General features: G+C 32.8%; 1 protein-coding gene and 1 non-coding gene across 4 annotated transcripts in view; one reads left to right on the top strand and one right to left on the bottom strand.

The window, feature by feature from the left end:
- Positions 1 to 297: 297 nt before the first annotated feature.
- The window catches only part of unc-5 (netrin receptor unc-5), a 137,861-nt gene continuing 111,640 nt past the window's right edge, over positions 298 to 26,518 (top strand). For all 3 annotated transcript variants that reach the window (XM_081977066.1, XM_081977067.1, XM_081977065.1), the window contains exon 1: positions 298 to 493. The gene's annotated coding sequence lies outside the window, so the exon portion shown is untranslated. The remainder of the gene's footprint in view (positions 494 to 26,518) is intronic.
- Positions 5,159 to 5,231, bottom strand: TRNAK-UUU (transfer RNA lysine (anticodon UUU)). The gene has a single exon. It is a non-coding gene; the product is annotated as a tRNA-Lys (tRNA).

Here is a 26,518-nt window from a genome sequence, read left to right as displayed (position 1 = left end):
TTGCCTTGATGATAACTTAGTATAAAAATGAAACTTTAGCAACTACTGTAAAGCAAAGACGTTGTGTATTAGGGTTCAAAAACTTTTCTGACCACCCATTTGATTAAAATAGTCTTTTTACAATTTTTTTGGGTTTTCAAGAAACTGAACCAACTAAAACCAAAAAAAAGCACAAAACTCATTTTCCAAGCATATACCAATCCAAATACCGAATGAAATAATAATCCACCCTATCAGCAGCGCACTCGCAACCGCACCGAAGCCGCTCTGAGTGTTCAACTTCTTCGAAGCTTCGCTTTCAGTTCGCGCAAACCACTCCGACGAAGAGTTTATGACGCTCGGCCCCAGGAGGCGAGCTTAACGTGCTTTCGATCTCGAAAAGCATCGCGACGCGCGTGTATTTCGACAAGAATTTTACTATTTGTGGGTGAATTTTGTGAATATTTCTTGGTATTGTTTCATTTTTTTGTTGGATTATCATTCACCGTTTGGGGTATGTCCAACAATATTTTTTTATAAATTTTACTCATAATTAAAAACTTTTTCAAACTTGTTCTGTATATTCTTATTTGAATAATTATTAAGTGAACAAAAATATACCATCAAACAGTAATTTGAATAAATCTACACTATTTCAGATAAAGATAATTTTTTCTATTTTTTATTTTTTTATTAAAACAGTTTGTTTTTAGTGAGTGTGTTTAATATGATCTTATATCTGTAAAGCGGATAAATTGTGAGTGCATTTCAGGATATGACAAATTTGAAATATGACTCGAAATATGCTAAAAGTCCGTCTAGACAAAACAACGTAATCATTATTTTATTTTTTTTATCTCAATTTGTTTATTTTTTTTTAATGCAATTATTATCGTCTAAAATATTATGACTGTAGCAGGATTGATTGTTTTGTTTATATGTAACTACCCACTCTTTTGTCACTTTATTTATTGGCTGTTGTCCATTTGATACCAAAAATTCATTTACATAATCTGTTAACAGTTATCTTAAAGTTATTTTATCATAAAATAGTAAGTATGAATTAATTCAAATAAAAATTAAATAATAACTTAACATTCTCTGCAACAACCGCAATTTGCTTATAATTTCAGTAATTTATTTGACTTATTGTATTAAGAATTATAAGTGTTTTAAATAAAGATATTCTTTTAAACGAAACTTTCTCTCTAAATCTTTAAATTTAGCCCTTACTACTGGTCTTAAATAGTACCTATACAAATAACTAAACAAGTTAAGGCTTCTACTTCATCACTACATTGAAAATGACAACAAATGATAGGTTAAGCTATTCTTTTTTGTATGGGCATTTTATTTATACATGGTTGCAATGAAAATTTTGCTGAATTTAAACAGCTTTTTTATCCAAACCATCTTTTTTTTTTTCTTCTTCAAAAAAGGGCCTTAGAAAGTCTTTAGTGTTGGAGATACAGAGTGCTACAAATGCAAAGATAAGTAAAAGAAAGACAGTATTTTACTTTAAGGAGTTTAAGGTCAGTTGGATGTTGGAATGGGAAATAAAGACATATCCCAAAACGATCAATTAAATATCCCCTAAAAGTAAATCCCACTGTCTTAGTGGAAGTCAATGATTGTAAATTTAACATGTCACAGGTTTTGGCACCCACTCAAATGACTAAGAAGGACTTGGAAGCAAAATGATCTCTTTTACAGTAATTGAAAACAAGTTGCCTGTCTTGAGAAGTGGCTATAGAATGTGTGAATAGCAGTCTTCCAACAGAGAAATTTTACCTAAAAATCAGTTAAAAAAAAAAGAAATTGGTATCTAATTTCAACGAATGAAATCAGGATATTGTTTATCTACTTGGTGTTCTGTAACTCACAAAATCTCCGTTTTCTACAAAGAACGTAATTTACTAGTAAAGTCAAGTTCAATTGCAAAGTATTCGTGTAATTTTTTATAGCAATATCGACCTTGTTTTTAGACCTTATTTAGCGCATACCTGGTTGTACAAGAATGGCCTGAGCTTGTGTTCAGTTGAGCAAAAGACATATCGTTGCCATGTTTAGCTGTTTTTAGAAAAACTGCATTTTTAATAAGCAAGCTTAAGCAATCTTGTACACAGATATGTACTTAGTAATTTGCATAATATGTATTATGTTAGTTTCAAGGAGAGAAATGAAAAATACAACTAGACTAGGTCGTAATTAGTTTTCTTAATAGAGATACACCAAATATCCTATAAATGTCAAGATGTATAAGCATTATAAACTAGTTATTTGGGTTTATTAGTAAGATAATTGATGCAGAAATCCTGAAACTGTTAGCAAACGCTCGTTTATTTTAGAAACGTACTGAAATTTAGTACTTTTCAAGGAATTCAATAAAATCTAATTTTAGGTTTCATCCTTTCTGCAGTAAGTCTCCGAGTTTGCGGAATAACATTTACGGAAGCTGATCCATTTTCTGCTTTAAATGATGCGTTTATACATGTGAAAGAGTCTGAAAAGTCATAAACGTCAAAATATTTAGATTTTAGTCGTTACTACCTGTTCGAAATTAGCTATTTAGTTATGACAGTTTATGTTTAAATCTTTATAAAGTATTTTTCCACTACTAACATGATAAACATATCATTATTGACCGATTAGTAACTTGAAAAATTAGTTTTCTCTACCTTAATGGTCATTGTTGACCTAGGTCAAAAATAGAGGCTCTTCTCTAGTTCTAGTCTCGCACAAACGCAACAAAAAAGGAAATATTATTGACCTAGGTAAGTAATAATTTCAATGTCCATTAAGACCCGAGTTAAGACCTATACTTGATTTGACATAGACAGATAAATTAGGTCGTCTCTTCATGTTGTTTTGCTGTTACCCTAAATTTTTAAATTTTTATTAAAAAGACCATCAAAAATATGGTTAATAGTGGAAAAAACGCTATATTATCCACGGTTTAGACAGCTTTTATTGACCTTATAGCTATTTACATACGGTCAATAAAACCTTCTGTCTAAACCTTGGTTAATAAGGTGCTATTATAACACATTTCAGTTATTGAGTGTACGAGAAATTCGGTAAAACTGCCAGGCTTTAAGTTCTTGCACCAAAAAGTGGAATAGCAAGTTTGATGAATTGTCAATAAGATTGTACGAGTTTTAACGCATTAGCAACTGCAATCAAAAAGGTAAAAATAGTGTGTAAAATGTAACTTTTTAAATCATGAAAACAGGTAGAACATAGTAAAAAGTAGTACTTAGTAGTCTTATCTTCAAAAAGAGGGTTGTTAACCAGCTCGGTTAGTTTTGAGGTTAGGTAAAAAGTTAACGGAATCAAAAATGTGGAGAATTTAATTATCTACAAAACCGCTGGAGGGCGTTGTGGCGCTAAGTGATTGCGTAACAAAGTTACAGGGTGAAAACTTTTCATTTGACACTGGACGCTTTGACCCTTATTTAGAAATTTAAGGCAAAAAGCACCAGAATAGAAAAGATAGCGCAGAGAAAGAGCTTTCCGAAAATGCCTTTAAACAAGTGGATTAGTGGCATGGTTTGGCCGCTAGAAGGCATTGAAAATTCAAGGGCAAATATCTGCAAATCGGCAAAATGGAGAGTTGAAAATTGCAAACTTTTTAATTCTTGACATTCTTGCGTAAATCGCTTAGTTTGGCCGTAAAATGGAAAAAACCCAGACAACCCTCCTATAGCTCTTCCTGCACCTAGTGCATGCGTTTATTCAACCCTCCTTTCCGAGTAGAGGAAGAATAAAGTGGATGCACAAGCTATCTTTTTTAAATTCTAATAGTTCGGCAAATACTAATAATTTAATAATACTTTTAAAACCAGTAACCTTATTGTAGGTAATTAGGGACGTACAATTTAAAAAATTCTATACTCATACATATTCACCAGAGTGATTTCATTCATTGCTTTAGATTTTCAAAATCTGGTTAACTTTTTACACATAAAGTTTATGTGTAATTTCAAGAATAACTATTTTCTGAACTCTTATTATTTCACTCTTTGCAGAAATTGTCTGAATTTAAACTTAAACCATTGACCTCATCTCTATCATCCAGTTCACGACAAATATAAAAAGGGATAATATCAGAAAATCTAACTTTATTTATTATTGCTGACATCACTCGTCTTGATACAAACAATTCGAACCTTTCGTATTAGGTGTAATCCTTTAACTGGCTTACAAGGGCTTAACATTTTAAGGTGGAGCAAGGCATTGATAAGGATATTATTCGGGATCCTTTTGTTGACTGAAGATTTATGCCTGCAAGTTAGGAACTTAATATATAAATTTCAAGAAAAAAACTTGGAGGATCTAATAACCCCGATATAACGGACATAAATCAGTCGCCCGGCGTATTTATAATACTAATCCATAAATCTAGGAAGGAGGAAGCAAGACCTGGTAAATTTTCACTATGTAATTTATTTGAATGTTCACAACAACCATTTTATGCACAGCTGGTGTCCGAGAGATACACGTGTAAGTTTTAATGGGTGAATGGGCAGCGACAGGAGGATAGTTGACCCTTTTGGATTTTTGTAATGATGGGCAATACTTGCAAATATGGGAATTATATTAAACATTGTGAAGTAATTAATTATTGTAAAAGATTGATCAAATATTGTGCAGTAATTAGTGAAACTTCTTTGAAATATGGTTGGGATGGACATTAACATCTGTCTGTAGTAGAGTGATTTTTTGTGATGATTAAGTTTTTTAACCAGTAAGTGAAGGTAAGCGTTAAAGAATAATAATTATCTCTAAAAATCGTATAAATTAAATTTGCCAACATTGAAAATACTTATTAAAGGTAGGACAGGCATAAAAACTAAATGGAAATATATATTTTTAAGGGTTCTAAAAGCTTTTCAGGCTAAAGGTATTAAGGTTCCACCTGCCGAATTTCTCACCTGTAATTTTTTAAAAGAATTTACCCTAACATTGACTTTAAAAATTAGCACGTGATAATGCCTGGTGTGTCTTTTGTTATTTGAAAAATATACCAGTGAAGACAATTTTGAATATAAAACAATTTTAATAAATAACCTATTAAGCAATTCATACATACTTATAAAAAATTATTTTGCGAGTAAATTAATATCACTTGCTTGATTTGTGATTAATAAATTGTCAAAAAAAAAATAAAAAAAAGTTTCGCCCGAGCAGGGACTTGAACCCTGGACCCTTGGATTAAAAGTCCAATGCTCTACCGACTGAGCTACCCGGGCCGATGGTAGGCTAATCACTTAACCGCTTGACTATACAAGCGAGCAGTCTGCGTTTACGTAAGCACCGTTACGGTACGATAAGAAATGTTAAATTCAAGGCGTTTGGAATTTCAAGTGTTTTTCCATAGAACTTCGTGATTAATAGTTGTGTAAACATTTTTTTAATATTTTTGCAGCTGGTGTTTTGAGTTTGGATAGCGCCATCCTTTGTAGGTTTATCTACCCTATATTTGCCATTTATTGTTCGATATTTTCGATTAAATAAATATTGATTTGTTTGTTTAGTTTTGCAATTTTTTATTATGCTTTAAGTATGTCTAGAACCACCAATTTTCTGTTTTATCATGTAGTTTACGTAAGATTAAAATACTTCGGTGATTTACGAAATTCTTTGAAAAATTACGTTATTTGCAAATGTAATTTTTCAAAGATTCCTCTTTTTAAATAAATAAATTGAAGGCACTTTAGATTAGTATAAATAGTCTTTTCTGAGGAATCTAATTTATCCAATCAAAAAGCATTTTGCTTTGAAATGGGTTGATGAAGCAGCTGTTGATGTAGTCGATTAGTTTCATTTAACGTCTCGAAAATTGTGTTAAAATTATAATATTATACCCTCATTTTTTTATTAGGTACTGTTAAAAAATTCCTTGAAAAGATACTATATGATAAATAATGATTTTGTTGAAGTATACTTCTCTACAACATTGTGATTTCATTCCACTTGAAATTGTTGGTATAAAAAGCAAAGTTATTTAACAAAACGAACACAATAAAAAGCAATTTAATACAAAACAATAGGTAAATTCACTTCTTACCAATAATAGTCAAATTACATTACATTAATATAATAAGAACAAAACCAGAATGATGCTATAAGTATAGTCATTGGTTAAGAAAATAATGGTTGAAAATGTATTTTAATAATAGTTTTGTTCAGTTTTTTTGGTTTCCTTTAACAAAACTTTAGTCCTTTGACATCTGAATAGCATATCTGTTAGAATACTTTCCCATTAACAATGTATGTTATGACATTATGCTTATTAACAATAGTTCACATCTAATTACATTAATTTATGATAACAATATTAGTGATTTTCATGGCATTTTGCTAAACTGAACGCTTTTAAGAACAAGTAGGAAACTGGCATTAAGGCTATTTGAATGAATGAGTTTGTAGTTTAAAGGGCAAGGAAAGGCTAACTGGTGAAATAATGGGGGTAATGTGCTATTTTTAAAGGTTTCTAGGACCAACGTTAAGTGTTACAAAATTTCATCTCTTCACGCTTAATTTGTGCTAGAAAAAAAAACACGTACAGAGCGTTTAGCATAGATAAGATAACTTAAATATTGTAGGGATTAATCTTAGATAAAATAATAATCTGAAAAATCGGAAATATGAAGTGAAATAAAGGAAAATCAAATACGGTGTTAAATACCAGCAATGTTGTGCGAATGACTCTATCATGTTTCAATGAAACCTTCGGACAGCACATAGTTTCAATTGTCATAATGGCTGGTCCTTGTAGAATGGATGATCCGAATAAAATGACTCTTCTAGACACAAATAAGCTAAATTACCAAGAAACTAAAGAGTTGCATTAACTGGGAGCACAAACAGTATTTATCTTAAGACTTGGCTTTGGTGACGAATAATGTAATATACAACTCCTCTACAGTTGCAAAGAAATATGTGATAATTTCCTGTTGAAGTTCACATCATCTCAATCTATAAGAGAACACAGAAAGATCAATCTTCAATATACTAATGAATGAATTGCAATGCATCTTTGCATAAAGTATCTTCATTTGTTAAACCAACTTCTTCTACTTCTATTAGTCAAGAATTTGTGAAATACCATGTGCTTTCTTCATGTTATTTAAACCATTTGTTTCTAAGTGCTTTAACTGTATAATGACTATTTGCTAATAAAAGTACATTTTTTGAAATGAACGGCTTTAAGGCGAGAACAACCGGAAATAAAATAGACTTAATTTACTGACACTGGGCTGTGCTGTATTCAATTTAAGTTAATTCAGCGGTCGTGTTTTTTGGGTTTAGACAATGACTAATCCACCTTTTGGCCGTTAAGCCCAAACTGCAAAAACATGCAAATTTGCCCCATAAATATGTACCCAACGGCGGTAAACAGATCAAACGGTTTTACAAGTCCATATTTCTGGCTTGCATGTAAAACCACAATTTTTAGTTCGTTCCGGTTAGCACGTAATAAGAACAGCCCTCATGTTCAACTGTTTATTGATCGCGTAATTATTATTGGAAGTAATTAAGTATTTGACATAGAAACATTGCAGCGTAAAGACCACCTAATGTGCTCACGCCTCTCGTCACTAAACCGAGCGTAATTTTGTAATCTTACGGGGCCTGTCTTGTAGGTTTATCTTTGAACTGAATCTCTCATTAATAAAGCCCCTTTGTTACATGTATGGACTAAATCATGTGTCCTGTCACACTCCCACCTGAAAAAGTCGCAAACACTCCCGTTCAGATTGGGGCCAACCCCCGAAAAGTTCTCCTAAAGTTAATTAGGCTTGTGGTGGTGAAGTGGGTCATCAAAAGGCCTTTTTGTAATGGCCTTCAATAGCCATATGCTTTCCGAAAGACCTCTCAAGAAATTGATCCCTTAGATCGTTCCTTTTGGGAAGGTTACGTCGGTTTTACATACATAAAAGGGCCAGGCCTGGGTTGCACATTAATCATTTTCCGTCTTGACAGAAATTTATCTGTATCGCATAGTGATTGAATAACTTGACCGAAGGTTTAGCTTTAAAGCCTTAATAATATTAAAATACGGATTTTAATTAACTCTATTGTGTTCTTTCAACGACATTTAAAGGTTAAACCAGGTTAAAGAATGATGCTTTTTAGTGCAAATCCGCTACTTTTACCATTTTACGAAGAACAATTGCCAATTGTTTCAAGTAAGCGGTTTTACCTAAACGACCGCGACGTTGCGTGTCTCAAAGACGTGTTTAATCAGGAGAAACTCAAAGACCATAGCCGGAACGGGAAATTACCGATTCAGAAAAAACCGCTCAACATTGAATGTCTTTGGTGTAATAATATCCAGTTGCAGGTGTTGTTAATAGGCACATTAGTGGAACCCACAGCGCTACAAGCGTCTAATGCAACTACAGTACCTCCATTGCTCATTATTGAAATTTATCGCTTGGTATCAGAGTCATTATCGGTTTATCTAGGCAATTTATAATCGTTAAGTATCAAAATTTCTAGACATGTTATGCGTACATCAGTTCATGAGTTACAAATCAAATTTTACTGTTTTATTTATTTGAAGTTCTCATAAAGTTGCTACATAGAGTGAATGAGTGACAAAAGTGATTTAAACACGACGACAAGTGAATTTTAAGGGATGTAAACTGATATATTGAATCACAAACTTCTTTCTCAAATTTTCTCAAAATTATAATTTAGAACAGCAAATTCCGACAACCGTGACTTTTATTGAATTTTAGAAATAGATGAATTTGAGACGTTTTTCTTGTATTCCTAGATATTTGATATCCATACCCGAATAACACTGATTTTGCTCAACACAAGAAGTAAATTTTTTTTTCTACGACCCCCATAGAAAGTACAATTTTCCTCCCTCATTTGAGAAAATATCACTTTCACTACCTAGAGAGTGAAAGTGTCACCAGAGTGCGTATTCTTGAAACGAGGGAAAGAAATAATCAAGAGAAAGTCCTGTAGAATGTGACAGGATCTCGCCATTGTCAGCTTCTTCTGTCAAATTCTACCAACAATTCTCTTGAGAATTCCGTTCCCTGCTTTCAAGAATTAGGCCCCAGAGAGACTGAAAAGTATTTTCCTCTCTAGGGACGAAAAGTGCCCCCAGGAAAAGTCACACTGTCTAAAGACAGTTTGTCACTTTCTTGAGAAATTGACAAACATATCTTTAGTAACAACACATTTTCTCAGCCAGGTATTACCATAGTATTTAACTGCTGCTTTTTTGTGGAACTGTGGAGTAAACTGCTTATTGCACTCTTAAACATGTTCGCGGGAGCAAAAGTTGCACTTTCTTTCCTAGTTGCGCAAATAGCTATTTGGTTAAAACAAATTGCCATAGATATTGGCGTTATTGAGTAATACATATTCGGAAATATTCAATCTTTGTTTTTGTGATTAGTAATACATCTTAGAGCAACAGCTGCTGGTACCTATACGAATCTGAATGATTAGTAACGATTTTCCGGATATTTTCAAATCAGTTAAAATCGTTTGTTATCAGGCTTCTTTCTATATGTACGTATAAGAAGAGTGATTCAAATTTAATTGAAAACTACCGGTTATCAACACAGACAAACAGAGAAGAGAGAAAAATAACAATTTCGGATTGGGTTTCTACTTAGATTTGTAAAAAGCTTAACTGTATTGATGTGGTGTTACTTGTTAGAAAGTTGGAAATATGTATCTCTTTCGGAACAAAAACTGAATTTTTTTAAAAATGGAAGCTGCATAATAGATTATGCATATCACAGGGTAGTATTTTGCGTCCTATTCCGTTTGTAATTTTCGTTAATGATCTGTTCTCTATAGTGCATTGTCACTCAGAAAAGATCACATGTTATGCAGATAATACCAATTTAACAGTAGGGGACAAGATTTGACCCATTTATAAAATAGAGGTAAGGTCCACAAGTAAATAAGGATAAGACCAATGATATTGTATTTCGAAAACTATCAAGAACTCAGAATCCACCAAGTTTGACTGCTTTCGGACGAGGAACTTAATATTGAAGAAAGTATAATGGAATACGAGCGTTGCTTGGTTTATGAATGAAAATTTCGCAAATTTTGAGTCAATCTTGAGAAACGGCATAGTATTATAGAAAAGTGACAGTAAAATGTAAGCTGTGTTTGTTGCTCAGAAAAGAGCATTAGGTTAAAGTGATTAAAAATGCAATATACAGTAATTTAGTAGGGGAAATGGCAGTACAGGGATGAATTTCATCAAATAGTAATTATTCTATTTTATATTTGTACTCGTGCTTGTTTTCAGTCCTCCCAGAGAATTATTGTCATGTCAGTACAGTAATGCTTTGATAATTGTCAGTAGATGACGCTATTCCTTTGGAACAGTCGAAGGTTTTTCAATATTTGTCGATCACGTGTATCTTTTGCCTCCATTAGTGACCTATTCAGGGATACCTAGCACAATCCAGATTTTTGCTAATTTCGATATGTTGAAATGTGTTTTGCATTATTTTCGTAAGTCAGACCAGGTCATATTTTTGATCATGAGCAAAGAAATTGTTTAGGGATGTGCGAATAGTGACCAATATGGCTTAAAAAATTACGTAATCGTTGTAATAGCTAGCAGAAGCTAGCATATTCGTTTCATAATGACAGTTTTGTCCAGAACCACACTGGAAAGTATCAGTTACCACATGGTTTTTCTAAAATACTGTTACATTTTTTGTATTAACCTTTCAGTAAGTCCGCCCCTGGTTTAGTTTTTACTAAAATCCTTTTCTGCATGTCATCCATTTAGTTTCCTTTAGGTTTAGCGTACGTTTTTTTTTGCGGACAATCGAGGCACTTAGCTGAATCAAATCGATTTCCTCAGATAAAATCGTCGACAAACATACGGGCTTTGTTGTTCAATTAAGGCAGCTTTACGGGATAGCAGAAGCTATTTTATAAGTTGGGTAGCAGACTACAGGCAAAAGCGGAGAAAAAAACGTTTTAATCGACGACGACGTCGCGGTCGTTTTATTCAATTACTTGGAGGGGAGGGCCTCGAGATAAAATGCAAACTTACAAAAAAGCACTTATCTCCTCATGGAAGAATAGGTACAAAAGCCGTTTCGAGGAGGTCATAATTGCAACTTTTTCAACCGGGCCATTCGTCTTTTATGAAGTTAACAACTTAGGGCCTTAATATCCATTTAAAAACTACCTGCTTAGCACCCCCTTTTTCCTTATCGCATCATCTTGAACACTCCCCGGGGGTGTTGCAATCGTTTTGGGCAAACGAAATTTATTACTACCTCTGCTAATAATTTACTGTAAAATCGGGACATTTGTGTGCTTTTTTTGTGTTTCCCAAGCAGGTATAAAAAATAAAAAACTCAACAGATGTAATAGGAGGATAATATAGCTCCTAGATAAAAACTTGTATATCTACACAAATTACAGAAATCTAAGCAGTTGCTGGAGAAACTCCATTATTTTCTGCAAGCAAAAAAAGGTTTTTACTATTCGGAAATTAAATTGAAAAGTTAGGAGACAGCCAATTATAGCGTTGGACCAGTAAATTTGCAAAAGCAGTTTAAGGTAATTTGAATTTTATGTGCGACACGCAAATTTACGGCAAATTGAATTAACAAAGTCATTTGCGTACCTCCCGGTTTTGTTTTTGCAATAAACGGACCCGTTTCAATGCAAACTCACTTTGAAAGTTCCGGAGTTCTAGCGTGAGCTATATGGCACGTTGCTTTCTGGCACTTTATTGTTTGCTTTTTAGTTGATTTAAAAAGTTCGGTGGCACGTAACTGAATCGGGACTATATGTATATACGTTTAATTGAATTATCCAGTTTTCAAGCATACGAAATAAAACTTTCTGATTAAAAGGTGCGATAGGAAAGTGGAAAAATGAAGGTCTTTTGTCAGTCGTGGTAGAGCTGATCTGATAACTATTGTAAAAGTGGCACAAAGCAGTTGATTTGACCTAACTTAACCTCAAATTGTTGCTAATAGATTGTTCGGTACTGTTAAAAGACAAACGTTTCAATTACGAATTTTGCATGAAAATTAGTTAACTTGTTCAAGTAGTGGTTATGTAAATTGTATAGTAGTCTGAGAAAGAAGTAATCGATTTTCAGTAAGGTATGCAAGTTTAATTTACTAAAGGATGCGCTCTTTATACGCAGACAGAGGAAAACTTATTTCCGATATAACGTGGAAGTTTATGGAAAGTAAGAATTTCACTTACAACGAAGTTACTGTCAAAATAGAGGATCTTCAGACGTTTATTGTACTTTATTCAGATCGTTACTGGAAGTCTGCTAGTCAGCTATACGTTTGCACTTGGACATTATACGCATTATACAGTCTCATGATATTAGCGTAGACAAGTCCAAGAAAAAAGTCTAGAAGTTGTTTGATGCAAATTGATTGCAAATTCTGCTTTCGAAATTTACTTTCTTCCAAAATTTTGATAATGATTCAGTCATTCATGTTTTCCAACCCATGAAGTGGCAAATCTCTTTAGTAGCTTTAGTTCAGTAATTTTCACAGGTGATACAGTTCTTTGATTGTGAATCAGCTTATTTCTGCTGCAAGTGGGATGAACTGATTTACAGCTAGAATTCACTTTTGAAGATAAATTGGAAATATCAAGTGATATGACATGATATGGCAGAAGCTTGCTTAGCTTAGCATAGACCTTCAACAATTAACTGTCTTTACGTCTACTAGTAAAGAAGGTTTAACTAACCACCTGACATCGATGGTTTCAGCTTTCTTCTGTATTATTACTTGGTTATTGGCAACAAACTATTGTCCCTATGTTTGTCTTGATGTCATTGCTAAACTTAACAACTGTTTTTATTTTGTTTGTATTTTATATTTTTTCTGTTATATTTTAACTCTGTGTTATCTATATGTGTGTCATGCCATAAGGTAAATAAATACATAATTTTGTGAGTCTGAGTAATTTAAGTTAGCTTAAATTAAAATTTTTTTTTTTTTTTACTTTCCGGATTGTGCCAAAAAATGTATAATGCCTTATACCCCTTGGTATATTAAACGTAATAATTTGACCGTTTTTTTTTTATTTGATGTGGAATATTATTTGTACTTGCCTTTAACATGATTTAAAACGTTTTTTGAAATAAAAATAAAGCAAGTAAAAGCTGATTGATTATTTGTAGTCATTTGATATGGTTAGGATAATCTGCAAGCAGTAGAAAGTCTTATTCCAGCCTCTCTGGGTAAATTATATTTTTAACTATTATTCGACGCCATTTTTGGAAGCAAGTGCTTAAAACTTACAAGTAATATGTAAAAACACTGACAATCCCGCTAAATAATTTATTGTAAAACAAACTACGTTCTTGATTAAAATAAATTGCATTTCCTATCAATTTCGATTGAAACAGCACTAACTCAATGTAGAGTAGAAAATGGCCGTTTCTTCTACTATCTTTGTTTTTTAATGACATCTGTATGGGTACTTTTTTACTGTCTTTCTCTAACTACATATACTACTCATTTTGATGTATGGCTTTGTTGTTTACACTGGTTCTCCTTCGCAATACTTCACGTCTAATAAGCAGTGATCGATGTTGAGTTTTTATAATTTCTGACCTGATTTAATATCCACTTTCATTGGCAGCAATAAATAAGGATATTTTTTGTCTTCGAATAGTGAGTTCTGCAAAGTTTTGCATTCAGTTATATTGAGTGGATTTTGTTAACTCTGCTCACATCTGTACCTAATTAGAATAGTAATATAAATTTACTGTCAAGTATCTCATTCAACAATTTACATTTCGAGTATTGGCCTGCGTTATTAGCATCCATAATGTATATACATATTTAACACTATCAAACAGGAACTCGAGTAATTTTATTAAATGGATAATTTGATTGATGCATGCTGATCATAATTGCGAACATGGTTTAGGGTCAATAAACGTGATTCAGTGTTTAATTTCCTCAATTCAGCTCTAGTTGATGTTTCCAGTTTCAAATTCAGCAACAAATCCGGAAAGTTTTCTTTATCTACCAACACGAGACAAGCTGAAAGGATCTGGTAATGGATGAAGGGTAAAAAATACTCCATCACTGACATATTTTGAATTCTCTGGTAAATATTAATGTTTTACCAGAATAACTATTTTACTACCCACATCCTTTCTCTATTATATGACATGAGGTATTTGTCCGTGTCCAGTAAAATGATAGACTTACTTAAACTTAAGTCGTCAAGACTTTATGCATTTACTCTTAACATACCATCACTATTTTTGTTATTTCAGAATTTACCACACTGTAGCTAATTAACATCGACTGCTGAGGAAAACCATATCGCCAGTCGAAATACTATTCGCAGAATGCCACGCTGACGCTTATGGCGTAATATAAACAGATTAATTCGTTATTAGATGCATTTGATTAGCCTTATAAGGACTCTAACGTACAGTTCCTATTCCCATAAATAGAAACGTGATTTCCGTACGACTGTAAACTGTCGATGAAAGATTTTTTGTCGGTGAAATGCACCGGTCAGTCAAGGGCAAATTGTTTAGCACACAATGCCTATTATAAATAAATAAATTAATGTCGAGAAGGTGCATAATCGCTTCTGAAATTTAACAATAATGATGCGCGTACGCTTTTAAAGGTTAAACGGTTGGCTTATCTTGACACTTTAACAGGCTTGACACACAACCGTTCTTCTCCTTACAAGTGGAAAGTTCATTGTTTTCGATGCGGCCGAAACCACGATGTTGATCGTTTGTAGACTATTTTTTTTTCTTGACCGTAGACAGTATGTGTGCTGTTAAATGTAAAGGCATTAAAATGCTTTCACATCCCATTCTTAATAGCTTTATCAGGATGTTAACGGTCTTTGATTAATCGTTTGGTGTGTTTATTGCCAAGAGCTTTTCAATTGAGATTCCGTCATGTAACGACAAATTGAGTTGAATGTATCTGACTCTAAGTTTATTGATACTTTTCTAGCACACCGCGAATATTAACTGGAATGCCACGAAGTTTGTAGCTGAATATCACCATATACGTCAAATAAAAAAATCAACTTTAAAAATAGCATTAAAATTATCTTGGACCCTCAGCCTAGATAACACGTTTAAAGTCTGTGATTAATTTAAATGGATGTTACCCAGACTTTTATTCAGTTTTATCTAAGAGATAAGTGAAGAACTGACAATATAAAATTTTTGCTGTTATAGTTGATGTTTCAGTATGCAATGAAAAACAGATATTAAAGAAGCAAGAAAAACTAGCTAAACTTGGCGTTAAACAGGATCAGAATAACGCAGAGCAAATGATGCAAATAAAGAAACAGGGATAATCAATGTCTCGTACATCCTTAACAAAGTTTTTGCAACGGTGAATAAAATAACAATGTAATCAAAAACCAGTAACAGAATTTAATAATAAGTTTCTTTTCAATTTATCTGATTTATCAAATAACTGCACCAAAGAGTAATATAAATTTTGTGAACATGATTTCCCAAGTAGATATGTAGGCTATTGGTTGAACTAGAATTTTCTTTATTGATTGCCTTTCTTGGTCAAAATTCGTTCAATTTTCAATTCTTCAGTGGCAAACACAATATAAATCAAAGATTTATGAACTGGTAAATAATAAACAAGAAAATAATCAGTTTTTAAGTAAGAGGACGGTTTGTGACCTCACCAAAGTGTTTAATATGGTAAGACAAAGCGACGTAGTTGATATACTTGAAAGGAAATGTGCCGAAAACTATAATAGATATCATAAGACAACTAAATCACAACTGCTCACATATTGGAATTCGTCAATAAGATTCTTTAAGCTCAGAATACAAATTACCTCAAGTCGAAATAGAACGAATGAAGTAAATGGACGTGTCATAATCTGGAATAACCCCATTATGAATAAAAGGTCGAAAGTAAAAATATAGAAATCCTGTATTAGACCGGTGTTGACGCTATAGAGACAAGAGCTGACAACAAAAGAAAGAAACATCTCAGGCTACACATTAAGAGAGACATAGGGCACGAATGTGAGAAATGAATGTAAGGCATTGTCAGGTGGGGACGTAAACGTAGAAGAGCCTGGAATTATCACGTGGATAGGATGGGAAATCGCTAGAGATGGTATACCACGAACAGGAAGACCTCCAAAAAGATGGATAGAGTCGTTTTACTCGAGAGTCTTCTAATAGAAATCAAAGCAAACACATCACGTTAAACTGTCCCAAGTAAGATGACTAAACAGATTAAAATTCAACAGAAAATTTTAGTTATTAAATGATTGTTTGATAATTAGATTCACAAAAAGACACGGTGTTGTCGGTTCTACTATAAAAGCTGAGAAAATCCAAAATAACTAGTCAACTATTAAAACTTAAAAAATGGTGTTATATTACAAATACTATTTTCTAAATATTACATACGTACAGTAAAACCATAATCAAAGTTATGGGGTGAATTTAGTTGACAAGAAGAAGAGGGTATCAGTTATGGATACCACCAAAATAGTCAGTTTTTGAGTAAAATAGTTAATTATTTATACTTTTGTGACTATAAAATTTAAGAGCCATTGCAGCAAGACTACAAAACTTGAAAAAATATTTTTAAAAAGACACAGAAAACACTACTTATCTTGCGTATTTCAATGTTTTTTTAATATTATAATGCATTATACAATGTAAATAGACAAAGTTGTAAGTATGTACATAATACACCAACAAGTAAATATTTTTATTTTCAACCATGTATGTAATAACGTTATTTCTTATGTGTAAACCAGATGGAAAGATGAAAATTACCTGCTTTCACTTTCCACCCAGCACATTAATGACGTTGTCAAGGTTGTAAACATATCACCAGCGATCAATATTTCAACTGAATGATTTATTAAAATTTTGATGATTCTGATAAATGGTTGAAAATAAAATAGTATACAAACAACGGTGGAAAGTTTAATTTCTGTCTCGAGATAAAGTTATACTTACTAACTACCTAATTTTTCGACAGAAATCGTAGGTATGTACTACCCAAATTTCTAGGTTAATAATCATGATACGCAAAATTAATGTATACACCCCAAGAGTCTTATTTATGACGGTAATCAGGCCGGATAGGATCATGTGAGTGAAAAACAGTGTAGTATTACACACCTAGTCGATATAGTTCATTAATTACATGGTAATATGACCTAGGATCGTATGGTTACATGGCATGTCTTATCCAGTTTTAAACCTAATCACTTTAAACAAATATACTAAAAACACTTTTGGTGGAAAAATCCATTTGTTTTCTAGGATTGTGTGTTTCAAAATGCAATTTTTCACCGTAAATACTGTTATTCAGCAATCTCACCTTGCACTGGCCTCAAAAACAAAAATGAAAAATAACGGCAATCCGCTAACTCCCCTGCGGAAAAAATTCCATAATTTCCACGGAATATTGCGATTTTATAATGGAATAAGCCGGCTTGAAGCGGGAAATGTGATTATGTTAACACATCAATCTTTTTTTATTCTTCTTCTCGCATTGCAACTTTTTCTGACAAATAACACTAATCTAATGTGTTGCTTGTATTAGCAAATTGATAAAATCCAGTTTTTTGCCACACCATCTGGTGGCAGCAATTAACACGTACTTTTAGTTAAATAAGAAGGTGGTGGTTACATGTGATGATATACATTGCCAGGGTTGTCACAAAACTGAATTGTTTCTGCTAGTTGTAAAGCTAAATATAATTTCAATTTTTCCGGGTAGCCATCATGAATTTTAATTGGCATTATCTTAATTAGTAAACAACCGGCAGCTGTCCAGGTCATTCTTCTTCCTACTTGATGGCCGAACTTCTCAAAACGGAATAGAACGAGCAACGAAATGTAAATTGAACTTTGAGAGGCTTAAGCTAATCCCACTTAATTAAAGCATTTCAACTCGGAAGGCAATTTTTAGTAATTATTTTGTCATCCTGGGGATTTCATTTAACAACGTCTAATTGCCTTTATTCGGCCTAATTGAATTAAGAATTCAATTAGCCAATTGAAAAGTCATTATTTTATTGTTAGTTCCTGTTGTTCCCTAAACAGTAATTTAGTGATGTTTAATGAAACGGGCTTGGGAGCAAGGTTGCCAACCTTACAATATGCTTCAAACTTGTGTCATGACATATAAAATAATTAATAATACAGCTTTCTACATCAGTAGTGATGAAACCACGTTGATCAGAATCAAAATTAATGCAAGCACTAAACTCGTACAGTAAATTTAACTGAAACTGATCCTTAAACAAAATTACAACAACCCCATCATTAAATCGTATCCATTTAATAGCCTGATATGGTCTGAGGAAAGCTACCTGAACGTTTTACGCTTCGCTAATAATATTTTCACAACCTGTGTTGGAAACCATTAAAACCATCTTGAAGCAGTCCGAATGACTTCTCCAAAGTCCGGTTGACTTGAAAGTGTTTATTAAAATAAACAGGGACCTAGTGGACGATTGCGTAGACCACAGACGAGCAGACAGAGAGGAAGGATGCTTTGAATTAGTATTCAAGAAGAGTTCATACGCGCGGTGGTTATTGCACTTTATGAATCGTTAACTTATGCTTTCGTTCAATTAAATTTAAATTTCTTCAATGCAAGCGCCATAAATTGTTTACAAAATTACCACTTTCATGATGTACATGATTAAAATGATTACTATGTGTTTTTGGCCCAGTTGGTGGCATTTCTGTACGTGGTTGTGGTCAACAATGTTAATTGTATGTAAATATGAAAGTTTTTATGGTAAAAATATTTAAAAAATATGTTTACTCTCACTGTATTTTTGGACACCCTGCATGTTGGAAATGTTTTGATAAATAAACCACAAGTCAAATATTTTGTCTTTTTGGATTATAACAGCCAAGGAACCTTCAAAACAATTCAGCTTGAAAATTAAACGTTCCAACGTTTAAAAATCTGTTACGAACTATTAATCCAACTCACTTTTTTTTTTCGTTTATGCACTGCTTAAGTTACTCATTCTGATGAAATCTAAATTAAAAAAAGTGACTTAAAGATTAGCAAAAAAACTACCATTAAAATGCTTATTATAAAATTTGATCGTGACATGACTTAGATATTTTGGCTTAACCGTTCATAGCCAAAATAACTTTAGCAATACGCTGGTAAAAAAAGGTTAAATTGACCTTTAAATTTTTGGAGCACACAATTCAAACGTTATTAGTAAATCCAAAGCCACACAAAACTTGTTTCCAACACAATACTTGGCAAATTTAAGAGAAAGGAGGTCAGCAAAGAAATGGATTTCATTTGTGTTGAGATGTACCAAAAAACAACTTTTTTCTAAATCAACGATGGTTTTAATATTGCTCAAACATGTTTTAATCGGATTAGACAAAGTGAATTACATTATACGTGTTTAGGACTTCCATATGGGGCAACTCTGAAATCCAAGCAAACAATCTACAAAAATAAGCACAAAAGCTTGTTTTTCTGTGGTAAACATGGGACCTAAGGTTTGTGAGTCAGAAGTGATTCAGTTATTGCATGTGATACTGATCAAGTTATTCAAAGAACTTTATAGAATCTTAAGACAAATATATGAATCAGTAGTGATATTTTATAGTTTATTGGTTTATTATAAATTAATTGTTCACCAGTTATTTATTTCAGTAGGTTATTCAATTATTATTAAATTTCAACTTATGATAAAATCAAATTATTGTCATTACTTAACTAAAGTATATGTAATAATGTCATATACTTTTGGCAGGACTCTCAAAGTGGTCAATTTGATATTATTGTAGTTCTTAATGAAAATGGTTTATAAGGCATTAGTCGATAATTTCATATAACTAATATATACAATAATTCTTTGACCTGTTTTTCGATCCACCACTATCTAAAACCAATGAAAACATGAAATTTTAGATTAATAATTTTCATTCACAGTTTTTGCTGTGATAGTAATATGTATATTTTAAGGTTTGCTGATAAGCTAATACCCGCTCTTTTATGTCCATTGGGATTTAATTTATTTAACTACACCAGTAATCAGAGTAATCAACAAATTAAATAAGGCTCTTATTTGTGGCTATAGATAAACTGAACCTCGAATATGTACTCACCCCTTATTAAAAGGATCATTCAGCATCCCTTGCCTGTAACAAATTGATAAAACAAATATTCATAAAGGTTACCGTAATCAAACAGATCAGAAATTTAAATTAGTGTGTCCTATTGGTTTATGTAAAACCAAGTACTTACAATCATGATTATTAGCAGGCCACTAAGCAATATTGTTTTGCTATCGGTTAGAACTATACTATGGCAGCATATTTGGTATGAAAGTAAACAAAAATCGACTCTATCTGGCATGTTGATTATACAGCAGGAAAAATTATTAAAACAATTTTTATCTTTGACTGTCTTGGCAAATTATAACTGCAGAACTAATTTACAGCTCTGGTTCCAAATTACTTTACAATTGCCTGAATTTTTTCAACTCTCGTTTCCATTCGATTCGTTTTTTGTTTTACACATTCATGATGGTGTAAGTTACACGACTAAGAAATTCAATTCTTTGACCAAAAGCCACAAACCTTATAATCTGATCATGTCTTTAACTGAAAAAAGAAATACATCAACATGAACCGACATATGAGATTTAACTTATGGGGGTTCCGCAAAGATTCGGTCTCACTTAAAGATTCCTCGAATATGTCATCAAAAGATAATTTAACTGCCCGAACCGGGTCAGTAGGAGGACACAAAGAAAACACCACATGGTGTTAAAACGACACAAGTGGCGCCAGCGGCAATATTTTCTTAGAAAAACAAATTTGACACTTCGTCCTCTTAGAACAGGCTTGGAGAATAGATTAAGCTAGTGCTTTTTGTGTTGTTCCTGTACGGATTCTCGAATGTTAATGTTGGCAAAATATTTAACTGAAATTGATGGTGAAAGATAATTATTTTCCCCGGGCCAACTGCTTCAAACACACAAACGGACGTTTGTTTTCTCGATTTCTTGTTAGTATTAGAGAAAGTGAGGTCCTCGAAATGACAGAACAAAACCTACCAAAATTTATTTTGGTTGACATTTCAAACGGGCAGCCGCTGATTTATTAACACGACGTAGCATCCAAGGGTTAAATTTATAACGTGCACTTCCTGTTAACTGTATAAAAATAAATATAGAATGAAAATATTTTTACTGGCTTTTATATATTTTTTACGAGCTCTCGACACGACCACGCTAATAAAATATATAATGTGTAATCACGCTTTTCTCGTTTCATATTTTGTTTCAATTAGCTCGGATCAGAATATAATAGGATGACATTATAACGTATATCACTCAATTAGGATTTGCGATCCGAATTAAAAACATTAATTAAATCGTGATATATGCTTCCCATGGAAACTGTTATTTATTTGGCTGCGACTGACAACCCAAAAAATTACCCGAAAGATATCTGATGACCCTGTCAACCCCTCTTTGTCCGTTACATTCTATTTTGAATAGCGATCTTTATCTTATAGACCAACAGACCCTTCCATGGGTGGCTTTGTCATTCCATAGACCATCAAAATGATGTTCCAGTCAGCCGGATATTTTCACAAAGGGTTGTGTAAATTGGGCTTTTATTTGATAAATATCTATGCACGGAGATTAAAATTAGATGAGTTATTTATTGTTACAACCCTGAAAGGGTTGTTAGGAGGGCTGATATTGAAATGAAAAAAATCAACAAAACAAACCATCTTGTTTCTAGCATATGATTAGACAAAATGCAAGGTTAGGTTAGAAGTAATAAATTGATATAGTCCAACAAATTATATGTTATGAAAGAAACAGTGTAATAATTATTATTGTTATTGACCTTTTGTAAATTATACACATTAGGTACACTCCATAATGTGGCATGTGTACTAAACTCAACTATGATCAATTTATTGTTATATTACACAGAACCACATAAAGGGCAGATATTCTTTTTCATTGCCTGTAATGCTGTCAAACTCATAAAGTCTTTCTTAGCAATTTTGAACTTTACATTTGAACTTTTACACTCATTATCTCAATTTTTAAAATATCTTAATATTCTATTGCATTGACAAATGCTCTAAAAGTAGAATTCTCTCAAAAACACACGTTTCGCTTATAGAACTCTTTACAGTCTTTTCTACTCAGGTGCATCCACACTCATTTTATTTTTTTTAAGTATAAATTTAAATCAAAAAATAATATTGTATATTTGATTTCTTAATTCCTTTAATCATCTTTGCAAACAGAGACTTTCATTTCAGTAATTTGATGCGAAAAGCGTCTTTCCTGCCCTTTAACTGCTTGTCCACCACAACAGCAGTCTCGTGCGGGAAAGTACCACTTTCCGCACTTGTTACGTAAATAACTATTACAAATGCCACTCAATGCATGTAACAAGAGGTTTACCTAGAGGTTTTTCTAAACTTTTTAAGCCGTTATAAGTCAAATGATTACCAGCTTTTTGTTCATTGGTGGTCCTTGTCACTTGACAACAAATGACAACTACCTGTATTTTGATTGTCAAAACATATTGTCAGCCATTCAGTTTTTAATTAAGCGTGCGGTATAATTTTCGCGGGCTTTAAAAAAACTATGAGTAAAGTGTTCTTTTCCGCCTGCATTGTAATGGTAGATTATACAAGGATTATGCGTACAATATTATTACTTTATTTCAGTAAAATTTATTGTTGAAAAGCGTTTACTTAATTTGTATTAGTGGAGATGAATAAATTAAGTGTTTTTAAGAAGAATTTATAGAAAATCTTGTCTTTTGCATAATGCAATTTGGAAATTATGAACTTAGGTAATAAAAACCATTTGGAATATAGTACAATATGACATGTTTCCTAGAAATTTAATTGAAATGTTGCTGTTAACCCTCATTATTTCTGTTAATTTTTTGTAATATTTCAAGAGCAGAAATTATTTCAGAGTCATCCATCTTTTTAGAGAAATCAACTCTTCTCGTCTTTTCGAATTTAAAACTTATTTTAATAATTAACTATCTCAATGCATGCAAAGGAGTTATTTAAAAATACTCTAAGCATACTAATCGATCGTGTTCTTGAATGCTGTTAATATAAGTGATGAAAAATCAGTGTGTGTTTTTTTTTGGGTGAGATACATTTTTAATGTCCATATGGTCTTAGAAGTTAATTGCAACAAACATCATGGCAACCTACATACTTGGAATGAATGAAGTCAAGTGTTTAGTTTCAAATGGCAGTTCTTAGTGGAACTCTATTAACTACATATTGCAAAATCGGTTACTTGAATAGTACGTGACTAACAACCTACAGCAAACAACGGCATACAAGACTATTTATGTGTTTATGGACATTAATAATTTGTAAGCAGTACCAGAGATTTTTCAGCCTGAATTGGCCGACCCGACGCTACTTGATTCCGTTTGAGACGGACGTCTGCATCATCCAGGGTCTACGCCCAAGAAAAGTAGTCGACAAGACAAACACGGCAATCTAATCTTACATCGCACAAACCTCCATGTAGAGACGTTTAGCGACCATCTATGGAAGATGAATAAGGCATGGGCGTGGGATGGACGCGGCGCATCGAAATCAATTAGGTCCCCATAAACAGCGAGGATTTTAAACACTATTTACAACTACAAATTATTGACCTATCTGCCACGGTGCTCCTCCATTCCGAATTTTTCTTCACTTTAACGCGAACCGTACATGCAAAACGTCTCGAATTTTACTGTAATTACCGATATTATCGTGAGACCTGGTGAAGTGGAGTTTTAAGACTTGTAATAGGAGGATATTACCCATAATTTAAACTTGACGACAGAGACGGGGTTATATTAATCAAGTTTAGTGAGTCTTTGCTGCTAAAAAGAAACAATGTCAAAACATGGGTGCAGGTCACAACTTCACTACTCTGCCAAGTTAGTTGTAAAGTTGTTAACCTACAACGAAGATGCAAAACTTTCCAAGTTACGCCTCTGGCTGGCTGGCTTATGATTTCGGATTTATAACATCTTAAAACTATCAGAAAGTGAGACGTGTTCGGAATGCTAAAATCTAGAGCGATTTGTAGCTCGATTCGTGTAGAACTTGCCTGTTTCACCTTTAATTCGACATGCCAGGAATAAATTTCGCCAGATTTGGGATTCATGCTGCGTTCTGCAAATTTGGTCGGAAGTATTGAGCCGAAATGAGGTTTGGGGTGAAAAATGTTTGAAAATATGTTTATTTTAACGCTGTTGAATGTTGACAGTCACATTATATTGCTCGTCTTTAACGGAACTCAATCAACAAATGGAAAATGTTACCTGGCGAGGGAGCTGAAATTTAATAGATCATCCAAGTGGAAGTTCGTGATATTTCATTCGAACGTTCCGACGTCGAGTTTCGGATTTTGTTTATTTTAACTCGATTCCGACAAAGTAACAAAAAGAACAACGGGAACTGAAAGAGTTCCGTTGCGGTCCTGTTGTTATTTCTGGAGCCGCTAAGTGGAAAAAATAACACGACCAAGTTACTTGGAATAATATGAGAAAAAAAACTACTTTCATTTCGAGGAAAGTGATGTTTGCCTAACTGTGACATAACTGTTCTATGATCAAAATCCCAAAATGTACACAAATAAGTTACTTTTAAAAATAGAGCTGACTTCTGATCGTGCGGACTTTCTCATTACAATCGGAATGTAATAATAATATACAAGGCGCGTGCTTATGGCTTTTATAGCCGAGTACAATACACCATTAACCGGGAACAAAAAATAATTACCTTTTAAAAGTACGGTTAGGAGTAATAACCTAATTTCCTTGTTTATTACCTCTATGGTATTATCATAGCAGTGAAAAAACAAATTATAGATATATTAGTGATTTGCTTTATGGTCGATTGAACAAGTTGTTTTTGCTTGATAATTTATGATTTGATCTATATAGTATGTGTGATATAGCTCACAACCTACAATTTGGATCCCATATTAGTTCCAAACTAACAAAAAGGTGTAAATTAGAACTGTTCTGTATCTGAACTGTATCATAAATGTAACTGGAAAAGACTTTATTCCGATATCTGTCTGTATGGTTGGCAAAAAACGTAAGTTTAATAATATAGTATATAAAACTTGAATATTCTTATCCAGCCAGCAAGATCAATCATTTTGGAACATTTGTTCTCTAAGAAAGCTTCTGTTGTTGCTTGTACTTTATGTCTAGGAACTAAATTTTTATTCTTCTTCTTCTAGTGCCTATCCGTTACCGAAAGTTGGTATCATTCTAGCAATTATAATTTTATTTGTTGCTGTGAATAGTCCTTTGGTGGATGTTCCAAACCAGGTTCTTATTTTACTGTGTATATATTTTTTCCTTTATTTAGTTTTTCGAATATTCGGGTGTTTGATATTTTGTCCACCCAAGATATTTTAAAGATTCTTCTATATGTCCACAACTTGTCTTTGCCGTCAAGTCCACTATCTTGCCAGCATTTTGTTGTGTTGAACTTTATCAAACGCCTTTTGATAATAAAACACGCACAACTCACAATTCATATCTCTGCAACGCTGGAAAAGCACCTGTACACTGAAAAGGAATCTTATGTTCCAAGTCTCTTCATAAAACCAAACTGTGTTGGCAATATCTCTTCTTTACAGAGATTGTACATTCTCCGATATATGATTTTTAAAAATAATTTTAATGTGACTCATAAGGCTTATTATTGTGTAGTCACTGCACTTTTTGACCCCTCGCTTCTATGAGAGAACTGTACACCGATCTCTACCATTCTTTGGGTATTTTTCCACTGTTGTATGAATATGATAGTTAGTTCTTTTTTGATACTAAATTAGTGTCATATAATAGCTTTGCTGCTTCACATCTTGAGCATTGTTCTACTAACAACTGCAACTTATGCGAAATAGAACTTTAAGAATTATTTTAAAATGCAATAAACTTACGCCTATTGCAACACTGCAAGGTTAGTCTGTTCAGCAGAACATTGTGCTCAGTGTTCATCTATTTTGATTTAAATAAAAAATGGGAGGGAGGTTTCTGAAAACTTGAGGGAGGAAGAAGTAAATTAGAAATGAACACAAAAAGTTTAGTCAAAATTGTGCCGACTACATGGATTAGCTAGAATTTGCTGTTTAGATATCTTGCATCTTGCAACAAAATCTTCTTCTTCAGTTTTCTTTTCAATCGGACAAAAAATAAGAAATAGTTAATTATTACCCTTTTTAGGTGGGTTGATACTTGGAGCGTTCTCAAAATCTTCTTTTTTAAAGGACAATTTAACTGTTTTTAATGATATAATTCTAATATCTGTAAAGAAGATTCGGATTGTGTCATTTGTCATTAAAATTATCACAAATACATGAATCAGTCGATTACGTTACTGGTTATTTAATCCATTTTTTCTACTCTGGTTTATTGATATTTTGAATACCTTAAATGCAAAATAGAGGTCTAAACCAACTTAAAATCTTGAATATCATGTGT

The sequence above is a fragment of the Ips typographus genome, linkage group LG4, assembly GCF_016097725.1.
Source record: "Ips typographus isolate SLU linkage group LG4, UJ_Ityp_2.0, whole genome shotgun sequence".
NCBI classification, from domain to species: Eukaryota; Metazoa; Arthropoda; class Insecta; order Coleoptera; family Curculionidae; genus Ips; species Ips typographus.
Note: the sequence above shows the minus strand (reverse complement) of the source record. Positions and strands in the feature narration are given on the sequence as shown.